The 15778-nt window shown below is 34.5% G+C and overlaps 1 pseudogene; it reads left to right on the top strand.

The window, feature by feature from the left end:
* The first annotated feature begins 9501 nt into the window (after positions 1-9501).
* On the top strand, positions 9502-13843 carry LOC133814327 (uncharacterized; annotated as a pseudogene).
* Positions 13844-15778: the final 1935 nt, after the last annotated feature.

The following is a 15778-nucleotide window of genomic DNA, read 5'->3' as shown; positions in this document are numbered from 1 at the left end:
CCGTGTTTCTTGTGCGAAACTTCGGAAACTTGAAAAAGAACTGGATGTTCTTCATGAAAAGGAAGGAAAGTACTGGGCCTCTCGTGCTAAGGTGAGCTGGCTGAAGCTTGGCGATAAAAACACTTCCTATTTTCAAAAATGTGCCTCGGGTAGGAAGAAGAAAAATGGGATTGCTTCGATCCTCAATAAAGATGGTGTTCTTGTTTCCTCTCCGGATGATTTGGGGGCAGTGTTTGTGGAGTATTTTTCTGATCTTTTTATTTCTACCAAGCCTTCTCGCGAGGCTCTTACTCGGGTCTTGAATGCGGTTCCACTTAAGATTTCGGCTACTTTGAATAGTCAGCTCACCCGTCCTTTTGTTGGGGAAGATGTGAGGAAAGCCCTCTTCCAAATGGAAAGCCCAGGTAGTGATGGTATGACAATTTGCTTTTATCAGAAGAACTGGGAAACTGTTGGCCCGGATGTGATTGCGGCTGCTCTCTCCTTTTTGAATGGTAATTTTTCTCTAAAAGGAATTAACAAGACTCTCATTTGTCTTATTCCCAAGGTTAACTCTCCTAGTAAGCCTGCTGATTTTCGTCCTATTAGCCTTTGCAATGTCATTTACAAGATCATCACTAAAACAATGACTAATAGGATACGTGAGGTCTTGTCTAGTGTGATTTTGGAAGAACAAAGTGCTTTTCTCTCTAGTCGTCTGATTACTGATAATGCTCTTATTGGATTTGAGTGCATCAATGCTTTGAAAAAAAAGAGAAAAGTTGGTGCTCCTGGGTATTGTGCCATTAAGTTGGATATGTCCAAAGCATATGATCGAGTGGAGTGGTCCTTCCTTGGAAAGATTATGGAGAAATTGGGGTTTCATGTTGATTGGATCAGGAAGGTTCTTGATTGTATCTCTTCGGTGGAGTATTCTGTTCTTGTGAATGGTGGTGTGTTTGGTTCTTTTCGGCCTGAAAGGGGTCTCAGACAAGGTGACCCAATGTCTCCGTACCTTTTTCTATTGTGTGCAGAAGGCTTGACTGCTTTGGTTAAACAAGATTGTGTTAATAACTTACTCCACAGTTTCCCTTGTGGTATCTCGGGGCCGAAGATATCTCACTTGCTGTTTGCGGACGATTCTCTTTTCTTTTTGCAAGCGTCGGTTTTGGAGTGTGAGAGATTCAAGCTGCTTTTGTCTTGGTATGGTTTGGCTTCTGGACAAAGGGTCAATTTTGAAAAATCAGCTGTTTGTTTTAGTCCGAACATTGAAACCATTGACAAGAATAATATGATAGCGGCGCTAGGGGTAGTAGGTGTGGATTGTCATGAAAAATATCTGGGCCTTCCTTGCTTCGCTGGTCATACCAAATCGGGGATGTTTAATTCTGTGCGTGATCGTATTTGGAAAAAACTTAATGGTTGGAAGGCGAAATCTTTCTCTATGGCGGGTCGTGAGGTTCTCATTAAAGCTGTTATTCAGTCTATTCCTACTTATACGATGTTGCTTTTCAAACTTCCTATGTCTTTCGTGAATAGCATCCATGGTATGTGTGCCAGATTTTGGTGGGGTGGTGATGACACCAAACAAAAGATGCACTGGTGTACTTGGGAGCGACTTTGCTGGCATAAAGAAGATGGTGGTATGGGCTTTCGAGATCTACACCTTTTTAACCAAGCTATGCTAGCTAAACAAGCGTGGCGACTCTATGATGACCCGAGTTCCCTAGCAGCTAAGGTTCTGAAAGGCTTGTATCACAGGAAAAAGCCCTTTGGTTCTATGGTTAAATCTAAGAATGGTTCTTTTGTCTGGAAAAACATTTTATGGGGAAATGAGTTGTTTGATGCTGGATCTATTTGGAGAGTTGGAAACGGTAAGGATATCAGAGTGTATGAAGATGGGTGGGTTCCAATGCCGTCACACTTCTTGGTTCTATCTCCTAACCTTTTAGGTGAAGGAAGCACGGTTTCTCAACTCAGATCTGACTCGGGGGATTGGGATTTGGAGCTCATTCGTGGTCTTTTTGCCCCTGATGAGGCTGCGGCAATCCTATCTATTCCTTGGCCATCTTCTCCGACTCAGGATAGATTAATCTGGGGTTATGAAACTTCTGGTCTTTATTTTGTCAAAAGTGGTTACTGGCTTGCTATTCGCAACCTGGGCGCAGGTCGTGCATCTTCCTCAGTCGGGTTTTCGGGGTGGTGGAAAAAAATTTGGTCTCTCAATCTTCCTCCGAAGGTTAAGATGTTCGCTTGGCAGATCTCTTCTAATTGGATTCCTACCAAATGCAACCTCACCAAGCACGGTTTATTGACAGACGAGGTTTGTCCTATTTGTGATTCTCAGTTGGAAACTACCCATCATGCCTTATGGGGTTGCTCTTCCCTTGCTGTCTGTCGTAATCTTAGTGATATCTCTTTGGGAGATCCTCTTGCTGTTTGTCACGATTTCTATGATTTTATTCATCAGTTTCTGGACCCCTTGCCAATTGCTTCCTTAGAGCTGATTTTGGTAATTATGTGGAGAATTTGGTTTAGGAGAAACAAAAAGGTGCATTATGATAAAATGATTGACTCAGACATTGTTGTTTCTTGGGGTCGTGACTTCCTTGCTAACTATCAGAGAGTAGATAAGCCTCTTGATAATTCTCTCACGTTGGGGAATTCGTCATCCACGCTCATGGGCTCTTCTAGGTCGGCATGGGTGCCGCCCACTAGGGGGATTGTTAAGATCAATGTCGATGCTGCTCTTGATGCCCCTAATGGTAGATGTGGGTTGGGTACGGTGGCTCGTGACTCCACCGGTGATGTTATAGTTTCTGCTGTTTGGCACATTATGGGTACTTTCACTCCTGAAATAGCGGAAGCTCTAGCTTTAAAATATGCTGCCAACCAATGCCGCTTATTGGGTTTCCAAAATGTGTGGTTTGAATCTGATTGTTTGAATGTGGTTTTGAAGTTTAATAACCAGGTTCCTTTGGCTTCTTCTCTGGGGTTAGTCTTAGCAGATTTTAGACTCAGTTTTTCAGCTTTTCACTCTGCTAGTCTTTCTTTCTGTGCTAGATCCTTTAATACTGTTGCCCATTCCTTAGCTAAATATGCCTTGTCGGAAGTTATTAGTAAGGTTTGGTGGCCTGGTTACCCTTCTTGTATCCATGATCTCATTTCATATGAGAAGAATTAATTCAATCAGTCTCCCCCTCACCTTCTCTTCAAGCTCCTTGCTTGGCTGGTGAGTCTTGGGGTTTTTCTCAAAAAAAAATTGTGCAATATTAATGTTTTTTTATTTAATGCTAGGATATAGATAGTTGGTTAGAGTATTTGAATATGAAGATGTGCATTTAATATTTAACATATATTCAATAATTAATTGTTCAAAATAGTAATTAGTGTAAACCCTAATTAATGTGTAATAATATAATTGTTATAATTTTCAAAATTTTCATTACAAATTTCGAAATTAGGGTTTAGAGAACCACAATTGTGCAATATTAATTTTTTTTATTTTAATGCTAGGTTATAGATAGTTGGTTAGAGTATTTAAATATGAAGATGTGCATTTAATATAATTAGTGGGGTGGTTGAAAATTTGAAAGTATTATATTATATTTAAACATGATAAAAATTAATAGGATTTAGATAATAACAATTAAAAATTAATAAAAAAATAGAGAATATCATAAATTAATATGGGAAGTTGAACAATTTACATCCATAATAATTATCTTTGATGTACAAAATTATAAATTTCAAAATATTATTGGAATTTTTTTTTAATATTATTGGATTTTTTTTTTTGCATTATAATAGGGTATTTTGAAAATATGTATAGGTTTTATGAACCTTTGCCTTTTAATGTGAACATGCCATTTAATAATTGTAGATAAAGTTGTGTTGATAGAATAAATATGGATTAATTCATTTATAAATATATAACTATTATATTTATTTTTATTATTTTATTGGGAAGATGAATATGTATCTTTCAAATGAATAAGTCTTTCTAATTAAACATGCAATGTTTTGTTATATAAATATTGAAATTCAAATGTTCCCACATTTTCGAAATTATATGTAAAAATTGTAAATAAAATTCGAATTATTAGTATATAATAGGATTTAATACATGTTGAAATTTGTGTAACAAATATAAAAATGATTTTTTTAAACTATCTCAAATCGACACATTGGACAAAATTTACTAGTTTGTAGCCACTGAACAATACATTTTTCATGATATGCGTGTGTGCAAGGTAACTTTGTAGCTTCCAAACCAACATGAACATTCTCAAAGCAAATAGAACATACAATTTGATCATCTTTAATCAAAACTTTCTCCAATCTTTCAATGGATTGCTCGCTTGTCGCCATGAAATTAATAGTCATATTATCCATATAATCCTCACTATCAACGTCACCATCAATGCCAGAATCGTGTTGTGGAGGAAGATCATAAACAAAAACACGAACATCCACTTTTACACAGAAATTAAAATCCTCTTTGTTCCACATCTTTCAAGAGTAATCAATAATTTTATTTGAAAGAAAAAATATAGAAGGATGGAGATAAGCCTCACCTAGCATCTCGTCAATGACAACTTTGGCATGATTATTTTCATTGGCCATCAACGTTTGTCTTGAAAGAAATACAATAGTATCGCAACAAACAGAGTCTTCCATGCCGTTATCGACCATCCAATTTGTAAAATTTGGTTTGCTACTAGTTAGTGGATGTCGTGAAAATTTTGCGAAGAGGTGAATAACAAAGAAAGAATCAGAACCTTCACCTAGTCTGGTGGTGTTATCAATATCACCTGTTACTATTTGGTAGTATGGATCACCTATAATTTCAGGAGGAGCCATAATCCGGGACTAGAATGGTTACTTTTCCGTTATAACTATAAGCAAAAGATGAGATATGTAGAGAATATAAGAGGAGGAAATCTATAAAATATATAGAATCAACTTGTGTGTTCACATAAAATAGAGAGAATAAAAGACATTAATGAAGTTGTTGTGTTTTCAAAAAAATATTATAGGTACAATTAATAACATTGGTTGAAATATGTTACATGATAAAAACATAGGGAAGATAAATAGTGGTCACTTGGTGAGATGAATAAGCTACCAATCTTAATTTCCATTAACATGGATTTTTTTTTTTTTTAGATTTAAGAAAGGTAACCGAATTTTTTGAATTTATTTATTTTATTAATAAATTTAAATTAATATTATATTTTGGTTGTTTCATTAAATTCTCAAAATTTATTTAGTTTTTAAGAAAAATTAATTAAATTTTTTAATATCTTCCAATCATAAAATTAGAAAGTTTTATCTTATCAAATTTGTACTTAATTTTAATTTTTTTTAAATTCATTTAAGTAAAAAATGATGGTAATTGTATTAAATTGCATAAATTATTATTGTTATTTTTTTTTTCTGTTTTTTAAAATAAAAAGGCCAACCGTACGTGTACATGCACAAAAAATTTAGTTTTCGTTGAGGGTAATTAATCTATGGTTAGTTTCATCTTTTAGGGAATCTTGGATTGAAATTTTGATATTCAGATAATATCATAGAGTCTCGGATAGTTGTACAATATATTTTCAGTTGATACAATTGAGAATTTAAAAGGGGATCCGATCCCGAAAAATTATTACTAGATAACATTGCACTAAGCAGACCTAATTATGACATAATGAACTGTTCCAACGTACACTAGTAAACCAATACTACCGCTAGGGTCTCATATAGTTGTCATTCTGAGTAAGATAGAGTAGTGAATTTAGAAGGGGATTCGATCCCGAAAAATACTACTAGATAACATTGCACTAAGATATAAGTAGTGAATTTAGAAGGGGATCCGATCCTGAAAAATGATTACTAGATAACATTGCACTAAGATATAGTAGTGAATTTAGAATGGCAAAATTATGACTAGATAACATTGCACTAAGCAGACCTAATTATGACATAATGAACCGTTCCAACGTACACTAGTAAACTAATACTACCACTAGGGTCTCATATAGTTGTCATGCTGAGTAAGATAGAGTAGTGAATTTAGAAGGGGATCCGGTCTCGGAAAAATATTACTAGACAACATTGCACTAAGATATAGTAGTGAATTTAGTAGGGCATCCGATCCTGAAAAATTATTACTAGATAACATTGCACTAAGCAGACCTAATTATGCAATAATAAATTGTTCCAACATACACTAGTAAACCAATACTACCGCTAGGGTCTCATATAGTTGTCATGCTGAGTAAGATAGAGTAGTGAATTTAGAACGGGATCCGATCCCGGAAAAATATTACTAGATAACATTGCACTAAGATATAGTAGTGAATTTAGAAGGGCATCCGATCCCGAAAAATTATGACTAGATAACATTGCACTAAGCATACCTAATTATGACATAATGAACCGTTCCAACGTACACAAGTAAACCAATACTACCACTAGGGTCTCATATAGTTGTCATTCTAAGTAAGATAGAGTAGTGAATTTAGAAAGGGATCCGATCTCGGAAAAATATTACTAGATAACATTGCACTAAGATATAGTAGTGAATTTAGAAGGGCATCTTTTCCCGAAAAATTATTACTAGATAACATTGCACTAAGCAGACCTAGGGTCTCATATAGTTGTCATGCTGAGTAAGATAGAGTAGTGAATTTAGAAGGGGATTCGATCCCGGAAAAATATTACTAGACAACATTGCACTAAGATATAGTAGTGAATTTAGAAGGGCATCCGATCCCGAAAAATTATGACTAGATAACATTGCACTAAGCATACCTAATTATGACATAATGAATCGTTCCAACGTACACTAGTAAACCAATACTACCACTAGGGTCTCATATAGTTGTCATTCTAAGTAAGATAGAGTAGTGAATTTAGAAGAGGATCCGATCTCAGAAAAATATTACTAGATAACATTGCACTAAGATATAGTAGTGAATTTAGAAGGGCATCCGATCCCGAAAAATTATTACTAGATAACATTGCACTAAGCATACCTAATTATGACATAATGAACCGTTCCAATGTACAATAGTAAACCAATACTACCACTAGGGTCTCATATAGTTGTCATTCTAAGTAAGATAGAGTAATGAATTTAGAAGGGGATCCGATCCTGTAAAAATATTACTAGATAACATTGCACTAAGATATATTAGTGAATTTAGAAGGGCATCCGATCTCGAAAAATTATTACTAGATAACATTGCACTAAGCAGACCTAATTATGACATAATGAATCATTCCAACGTACACTAGTAAACCAATACTACCGCTAGGGTCTCATATAGTTGTCATGCTGAGTAAGATAGAGTAGTGAATTTAGAACGGGATCCGGTCTCGTAAAAATATTACTAGATAACATTGCACTAAGATATATTAGTGAATTTAGAAGGGCATCCGATCTTGAAAAATTATGACTAGATAACATTGCACTAAGCAGACCTAATTATGACATAATGAATCGTTCCAACGTACACTAGTAAACCAATACTACCGCTAGGGTCTCATATAGTTGTCATGCTGAGTAAGATAGAGTAGTGAATTTTGAAGGGGATCCAATCCCGGAAAAATATTACTAGATAACATTGCACTAAGATATAGTAGTAAATTTAGAAGGGCATCCGATCCCGAAAAATTATTACTAGATAACATTGCACTAAGCATACCTAATTATGACATAATGAATCGCTCCAACGTACACTAGTAAACCAATACTACCGCTAGGGTCTCATATAGTTGTCATGCTGAGTAAGATAGAGTAGTGAATTTAGAAGGGGATCTGATCCCGGAAAAATATTACTAGATAACATTGCACTAAGATATAGTAGTGAATTTAGAACGGCATCCGATCCCGAAAAAATATGACTAGATAACATTGCACTAAGCATACCTAATTATGACATAATGAACCGTTCCAACGTACACTAGTAAACCAATACTACCACTAGGGTCTCATATAGTTGTCATTCTAAGTAAGATAGAGTAGTGAATCTAGAAGGGGATCCGATCCCGGAAAAATATTACTAGATAACATTACACTAAGATATAGTAGTGAATTTAGAAAGGCATCCGATCCCGAAAAATTATTACTAGATAACATTGCACTAAGCAGACCTAATTATGACATAATGAATCGTTCCAACGTACACTAGTAAACCAATACTACCGCTAGGGTCTCATATATTTGTCATGCTGAGTAAGATAGAGTAGTGAATTTAGAAGGGGATCCGATCTCGGAAAAATATTACTAGATAACATTGCACTAAGATATAGTAGTGAATTTAGAAGGGCATCCGATCCCGAAAAATTATTACTAGATAACATTGCACTAAGCAGACCTAATTATGACATAATGAATCGTTCCAACGTACACTAGTAAACCAATACTATTGCTAGTGTCTCATATAGTTGTTATGCTGAGTAAGACAGAGTAGTGAATTTAGAAGGGGATCTGATCCCAGAAAAATATTACTAGATAACATTGAACTAAGATATAGCACTACACCAAATACCCATTTCCATAACACATGAATATAATAGAAATGAAAAAGAGTTATGGTAAATGTTATATATGGAGCAAATGAAAAAGGCGGTAATATTTTGGGAGCCCGCCACTTACTTTTTTTTTCAGAAAAAATCAGACCAAATTTAGACTCACAATTTTCTTCTTCGGCTAAGCAAACAAAGTCTGAACTCTATCTTCGGTTTCATCATCCCTGCTTCAAATCTAAGCTCACATCTCCTCCATCCCTCATATCTCCTCCATCTCTCTCTCGTCTTTCTCTATCTCTCTGTTCCATTCGTTGGGTTGTTTCACTCCTCTTCGGCTCTCTCTCTCAAATCCAGAAAATACGATTATCCATTTTTTCTTCTCAAATTCACACAAAAAAAAAACCCATGATATACGGTGCCTCATCCGGCGAAGCCATGGTTTTTTTCTCGAATTCACTCGAAATTCCGAAACTCGCTGTCTTCCGTCACTCTAGTTGGTTCTTCCAGCAAAATTATAGTTTATTCCTCATATTCCACCGAAAACCCTAAATTAAATTCTCCATTTTCCGCTGTACCAGTTGGGTTCTTCGGCTAAGCTATTGTTCCTTTCTCAAATTCACACAAGAACCCTAAATTATCAATCTTCTGCCGCTCCACTTGGGTCCTACGGCCGACCCCACTTCGCCGGTTCATTGGTATCAGGTGTGTTTGTTGGTTGCTCCTTATTTTTCGTTTCTACTTATGTTTTGATTAGAAGTTTTAGAAATGTAGAAATGAGCTAAGATTCCTGTATGTTTGGGAAAAGTGAAGGCAGCTTTTGTAGAATTGATTTGTCAAAGCAATGATAAGATTATCTTTGTTCTCGAGATTATGAATTATTTTGCTTTTAAACCAATTTAGACAAATTTCAGTAGGGCACTGGACCCTTCATAGTTCTGCCCCTTAAGGTTACGGTGAATTTGGTTGAATTTTTCTAGGTTTCAGTTAATTAATTGTATGTTTGATTCGGTACTGTTTGATCACTTGAAAGGTAATCTCCACATTGAGAGGTTGTCTACTGCCAAGGCTACTCTCTTGAGACCAAACCCGTGGCCATTTAATGATGGTGTTGTTTTCTTTGATAATTCAACCGAGAAAGGAGAACAGTTGGCAATTACAAATGGAAATCAAAATAAGCTATTGGAGTCTCTAGACAATGAAAACAGTCTAGCTATAGTTAGTTATGGTGAAAATACAGAAAACTGTGCTAATAAGCATCCTAGGAATGATGCTTTTGGACGTCAAAATGAGGATCTAGAATATGCAGTCATTGATTCAGATGTTAACTTCGATTCCTTTACAGAGAATCTGACAGAATCTGGGGGAAATTGTGCAGCTTTGATCCCTTATGTTCGAGTTGGAAATGAAATTACTAATGTAAAAGTGAGGGAAGTGGGTTACGGACTAATTGCTGCGAGATTTTAGGAGAAGGGTAGCATGTCAGAGGAGCTAACCAGGATATGGTGTGAGTGGTTGGGGAAAAATAATGTAGTGAATGAGGATTCATTTATTGTTCCTGAGCATGACTTTGCTATTGTTACCTTGAGTTATAATCATTTAAATTTAGGTAGAATGGGTTTTCTTGATGAGGTCAAAAAATTGCTTTGTTCTAGTCCGTCATCCGAAACTCAAAATGCTGAAGGTGGTAAAAAAAAGAAGGAAATCATTTTCTGATCCTGAGGATGTTTGTGAAAATCTGAGTAATCATTATGATTCAGGCGGGGAAGATTCTTCAGCTTCTGCATTATCAAGTTTAATGTTAGACCAATATGATGACCAGCTTCTGCAAACTAGATTTATTTCAAACAAGGCTGTAAGGCGGGAGTTGAGACGGCAACAACGCTTAACATTTGAAAGAATGTGTGATATTTGCCAACACAAGATGCTTCCCGGAAAAGATGTAGCAGCACTCATGAATGTGAAGACTGGAAGGCTTGCTTGCAGTAGTCGAAATGTGAATGGGGTAAGACTGCTAAACAACTCACATATGTATCTTTTCAGTCATCCCTATCCATACTTTTTCTACTATGCATTTGTTATTACTTTTAGGATCTCTAAAGCTCTGTTTGATAATTGGATTCTATTGAGAGAGCAAGCAAATCATTTTTTGTTAAATCTTAAACTTTGTGGTAGGAAAATGTAATGTATATTGATAGTATTTAGAATGATTATATTGACTATGAAAGACACAAATTTCAAAATAAAGTTTTATATGGTTAGCTTTCTCTTTCTTTAACTTTTCATTTGTCTTTGATATTTTTATCTTCAAAATCTAAGTATCAAGTGGAGCCTAGTTTTTTTTAAGTTAAGCTATTTTCTTATTTTGATTTGACTTTTATGCATACAGGCCTTTCATTTATTTCACACTTCCTGCCTCATACATTGGGTTCTTCTATGTGAACTTGAAATGCTCACAAATTAGCCAGATAATGTAAAAGTTAAACGAAGATCTCGAAGAAAAAATGCGGCCAAGAACAATGAAATGCAAAACGATAATGATATGAAAGCTCTAAGGCCCCAAATAAATTCTGTATTCTGTCCGGAGTACCAGGGGACTGGAGCAATTGTCGACAGGCATGATGAGAAACCAACGGTTCCTCTTTCAAAGGTTTGTACACCTTCCATCTTCCTTATGCTTACATCTTTTCTCAAATACAACATTCTGCTTTGATGATAGAAGGACCTATCAGGAAACCATTGATTAAAATATGCTTAACTCTGATAATAGAAGGACCTATCAGGACCTAAGAGGATGATCTCTACTTTCAGATGTTCAATTACAAGATAAAAGTGAGTGATGCACGCAGAGCATGGATGAAGAGTCCTGAAGTATTGGAAAATTGCTCAACAGGGTTTCATTTCCCATCCCAACCTGAAGAAAAGGGTCAGGTCTTTCTCAAAATTCTGGTCAATATTTGCTTTTAAATGAAAGGCGGTACTAGTAGTCATGTTATTTATTCTTCTTTTTCTTGTCTTTATTTTAGGAAAAGGTGAAACAACTAAAGTTGCTGTGTTTCTATGGAGCTCATTACTAGAATTAGAACGTGGAACATCGGCCTGCGAAGGTGGGTAATGAAGGAGCAACTGTAAGCTATTGTGGATAAGTACAATGAGATTGTATATATACCTGTTGACTGTTGTGGTGATCTAGTCTAACACAGGTCTACATACTGACATCATCTGCATTGTTGATTAAATCTTACTATTCTCCAATGCATATATGTATCTTATAATTGTGCAGTCTCTCTATTTTACTATTCATTTTGTTCTTTGTTATGTGTACTGTGCTCAGCGAGTAGTTTGGTAGATAAATAACATAGATACAGACCTGGTCTACATGTATCTATCAAGAACAGTGTTGTGCTTATTATTTGGGGGAACAGATTATGAAAGGGTAGCATTATTATTTGCTGCTAACTTTTCCTTCTTTTGCAGCCCTAGATTTTCGAGTTGATGACATAAAATAAATGAAAATTTATGTTTTTGTTCTGTAAAGTTGTGAATGTGTTCTTTCATCTCATTTTCATTCATAGCATCAGTAAATTTGTGTTTATGCCTATATAAATAACTAGTAATATATTTTGTTAGGGAAAGTGCAAATACAACACTTGTCATTTTAGGTGACACATAGTTGGGTTTTTGGTTAACTTGCTTGATTTGAAAAGATAAGTTGATAGAAATTTAGTGTAGCTGTGCATGACTGTTGTTCTCAAGTGAATTTGAGATTGGAGTGTTCACATGAACTGAAAAATCAAAGCTGAAAAGGGAACCAATGTCTATTGTTTAGGAAGACTACTGCAATTTCTGCCTCTTTTCCAAAAGTTATGGACTGTAATAAATAACCCCATTTATTCCAGATAAAATCATAGACAATAAAATTGATGAGGATGATGTTTTGGAATTAATCTCGACTATAATTGAACATAATTACAGGTTATGAACTAGTCGAAATAGAACCTTATTTTATTGGAATGAGAGTGGTAGTGATCATATAGTTGTTTTTAGGAGTCCACTTAGCAGTTGGCTAGGTTTTGATGGTGAACTTCAGCGAATTACTTTTGGATTTGTTTTGCGGGTGTGAGAGAAGATTCTTTGTTTCTATTATATTCATATGTTAAAAATTCTCTATTTTCTGTTTCTGGTTTGTTAGTTTTGTTAGCTTCAGTTCTATTCAGTTATACTGTTACAACTTCCATCTGTTTTCTGTTAAAGATTCTCTGTTTTCTGTTTCTGGTTTGTTAGTTTGTTAGCTTCAGTTGTATTCAGTTGTATAAAGCATTTTTTCTTGTAGTGCATTAGAAAAATATTGATGGAATTTCCTCTCTCAGGTATGAGCTTTCACCTTTCTTTACAAATGGGTTTATACACACACACACAAATATTAAAATAATTTGGAAGGTTTTGGCCGTCTAGGCTCTAGCTTTTATTTAATAACAATAATAAAGGACAAAAGTGTATCTCAATTCTCAATTGTATTTTACACAAATATTATTATATCAGCAACCTTGTATAGACAAATATTTTGTACAAATTTAATTTATGTGGTAAATTAAGATATAACTGAAATGATCTGTCTCAATGAAATATGTAGCTAGATCATGATAAAGCATCATATTTTATTAGATATTTAAGTTATGATATGGTATGTATGTGTTTATAATACTTCAAATAATTACTATAGAGAAATGGTGAGAGTGAGGGTATTTATTTGAAAAGTGACTGGTTTATCTGTTATGCTGCAGCGTTGTTTCTCAAGATTAATGCAGATTGGGACTGGTTTATCACATTAAGTGTTGCTGATTATCCACTCATGACTCAGGATGGTACACAAACTTTCTTTTCCCTTGTGACTTTGAAGTTGGAATAAGAGTTGGTTGTTCTGTCTGAATCAAAATTTCACTCACATTGGCATTTTAGTCCTCAAACATTGGATCAGAAACAGTGTCAAATTCAAGCTTTTACATGCTTTTTTATTTTCATTCAAGCACCTTCAATTTTACCTTTTCTGCATATGATTAATGATATGTGCACACACTCTTGTTGCCACATAGGTGTGTGTGTGTGATGTTAGTGTGTCAAAATTGTGCTGCTCAAAGCTTATTTAGATGCTAAATGAGGGCAATGCTGCCCAGCAAAACTCTGAAATTACCATATTATCCTTTCAATGAATTCTACCATTTGAGTCATTCAAAAGTTCCTTATGAGCCCAACCAACTTCTATATTCTAAAATACAAAAATATGCAGATAAATGACAGTTGTTTACCAAGCCTTGGTGGCCATTTCAGGTCCAATATCCAAGCATTTAGATTCCATTAAATAACTTTTAGGATCTATTTATTGTTTTGGATTATTAGTTTCATTGTATTACAGCTTGTCAAAGCTGAAATCTGAGCCCAGCATAATTATACTTAAAATTGAATTATCAAAGTACCAATAATCAACTGTCATATACTGGATTCAATTATGGAAAAAGTACCATTTAATCCCATATATTCAGAAAACGTCAAAACTTACTGTTGTATTGTGTGAAATAGGTACACTCTCTTATCCATTTTGTCAAAATTTACTAAGTCATACTTAAAATGCCTTTAAAGTAAATGTGTATATATTTTATCCCCAAATTTTAAGATCGAATTAGATAAATTTTGGATTTCAAAGGCTGTTTTAATATCTATTGACAAATTTTAATTTTGTATTAATCTTTTAGGTATTGATTATATTCTTTAGGTTGTGGATCGAATTGGCAAGGAGCATTGCAATGTTAATTTGCAAGAGGTACGTAATTTGTTCTTTTAACTCTTATTATTAATATATTAAAAATGTTAGAGGAGTTTGAATATCTTAAATATTCATCCATAGAGAAGTAGTTTCTGAGATTAAAATTGTGTGCTGCGGTGATAACGGAAGGTTGAAAACTTGTGTGTATTAGAGAAGTAGGTTCTGGAAAATTTGTTTGTGTGTTGCGGTGATATAAGGAAGAAAACTTATTGTGTGTTGTTTGAATTTTTTGACTTGGTATTGATAGATGGTTAGGTAAGCTTTTATATGTATAGATTAGATTTAATTGCCATAACAAAATTTTCATAACCCAAGCTAAAATCTTGTCTTTGATCCAAACCCAATTAGTTAGTGGCTACCATTTTAGAATCTGATTTTTAAATTAAAAACAACACTAGAATCTCTTGAACTAGAGACTATTAAATTGATAGAAAATAAACTTGAACAAGTCTTGGTGGGATTCTTCTTTCTATAACTGGTATGTGCTATATCCTACTTAATGGAAATAAACATCATTTTCATTGGCTTTGTTATGTTAAATTCCATTATGCCACTACTCATCTTTATAAGTCTGGTCAACCATTAAGTTCTATGTAGTTTACTAAGGACAAAATGTCGTTATAATACCCTCAAAAAAAAAATGTCAGTATAGTTCTAGAGTATATGTTTCTGTTAGTTAAATTAACGATAGGCATTTTCTAATTCCTTCCAGGAACCGAAGCTATGTTTGCAGACCTTGGTCATTTTACTGCTTTGTGAATAAGGGTGAGTTTTATATTATTATAATTTTTTTTGACTAAATATATTGAATTTCTTTTCTACACATAATAGGAAACATGTACATATTGGCTGGTTTGGAAAATTTAGTTTGGTGCAAGGCAAAGTAAAAGGAAAAACCACATGAATTAGAACCTGGTAGGAAAAAGCCAAGTAAAAGGAAGACCAAATGAGATCCAAGAGGGTTAGAATGACTGGTTGGGCTCTTGGTTTGCTCTCATAAGATCAGGGTTTGATTCCTCATGAGACCTTCCTAGAAATTTGTTAGAGTTTCCTGCCTCCCCCAAAGATTGTAGGTTCAATGGGAGAACATGTTAAAAAAAAATTGAAATAAAAAACCAAAAAAGAGGACCAACTGAGTTAGCAAGTCATGTATAGAAGTAACTCCATTAGATGCTGCTGGAAAAGTAGAGCATAGTGTTGAAGATATTTCTTCAAAATCAAGCGTTTATACTTCTGTATTTTATTTACCCCAAATCACTGTGCTTTTGCAGGCCTTGTTCACCATGATGTAGTAAATGCTTTTTGGCTATCAACAAATGATAGTTATGGTTCCCTTTTTTGTCTGTGCCATGAAAAGACAAATGTAGAGCATATTACTGTTTTCTTTATCTTCCATTTTCAGTAACTTTTCTATTGATTTATGAATGCAACTTTGGTGCCATGAAAAGACTTCTA

This window comes from Humulus lupulus, chromosome 2 (genome assembly GCF_963169125.1).
Source record: "Humulus lupulus chromosome 2, drHumLupu1.1, whole genome shotgun sequence".
Taxonomy (NCBI): Eukaryota; Viridiplantae; Streptophyta; class Magnoliopsida; order Rosales; family Cannabaceae; genus Humulus; species Humulus lupulus.
Note: the sequence above shows the minus strand (reverse complement) of the source record. Positions and strands in the feature narration are given on the sequence as shown.